At 44.7% G+C, this 1,183-nt stretch overlaps 1 non-coding gene across 1 annotated transcript; it reads left to right on the forward strand.

Annotated features, from left to right (window-relative positions):
• The first annotated feature begins 476 nt into the window (after positions 1-476).
• On the forward strand, positions 477-595 carry LOC145103316 (5S ribosomal RNA). Its single transcript, XR_013706418.1, has one exon. It is a non-coding gene; the product is annotated as a 5S ribosomal RNA (ribosomal RNA).
• Positions 596-1,183: the final 588 nt, after the last annotated feature.

Here is a 1,183-nt window from a genome sequence, read left to right on the forward strand (position 1 = left end):
ACTGGCTGAAACACGAGCCGAAGTCATAGAACTCCGATTACGCCTGAGGGTGTACGAAAGGCACATGCTTGATATGGAACGACAACTGGCTGAACTGAGGCTTCACCAGGGGGATGACCGCCGCCAGTAGTAGATGCCTTACTTTCTTTCCCTGTTAAAAAGGAATTGTTTTTCCTATCTATGTCCTATGTGGCATTTTCTATGAAACTATCTTGTACTATAGGTACTTTTAGTTAGGACTTAAGGCGTCCAAATTTTTCCTACTCCGGATGTGATGTAAGACCCTCTACAAGGTCAATTTTCCCAAGCCGGTTACATCTTAAACGTCAATGATATTGTCAGTCGGCTAAATTCTGTGTCACTCTTTGTTCAAATACTTTCATCATACTATCATTGGAGTCTATCTAAAACCCACTCTAGTCAGGTTATTGGACTAGGGTAATTTAGCTCAGGGATCATTCCCAATTCTCTTTCAGGGGTGCGATCATACCAGCACTAATGCACCAGATCCCATCAGAACTCCGCAGTTAAGCGTGCTTAGGCGAGAGTAGTACTAGGATGGGTGACCCCCTGGGAAGTCCTCGTGTTGAAACCCCCATGTTTGAACGTTAAACGTCTTGAGACAATTATGTGAACTACTTCTATTCTTTACTAGGACTACATCATAGGGATGTAGGTCAAACTCTCAAGAAATTATTTCTACTCTTTACATGTAAGATCTAAATACATCTAGGTTCAACCATAATCACTCACAAATTCATTTTCTTCCCATGTTACAGAATCATGTCGTCATCCGAAAATAGTCAGTCGAACAATGAAGCCCCTATCCTTCATATCGACGCCGCTACATTCCAAGCTACGGTAACAGCTGCCGTGACAGCTGTCCTTGCAAACCTCAACGCTGGCAATGCAATCACGGCTGGCGAAGGAATTGAAAATTCCGATCGATGTATCGATCCAGGAAGCCAACAAAGGGCAACAGTCAAGGACGTAGAAAGTTGTAAAACCGAGAGGAGGAAACGAAATCGCCTAGCTCGAAAGGAGCGCCAACGATCCTAAATACTTTCCATGCAACAACAACAAGTGGCAACTCCTACCCCGTCAGCACCAGCACGACCCATTTCTCAAGTCCCTGGCATCAAGACCAACCCTGCACACAAAGGTGGTGGTAAAACCGGACCCC

This window comes from Lactuca serriola, chromosome 4, assembly GCF_051521515.1.
Source record: "Lactuca serriola cultivar US96UC23 chromosome 4, Lser_US96UC23_V15, whole genome shotgun sequence".
In the NCBI taxonomy this organism is placed as follows: domain Eukaryota; kingdom Viridiplantae; phylum Streptophyta; class Magnoliopsida; order Asterales; family Asteraceae; genus Lactuca; species Lactuca serriola.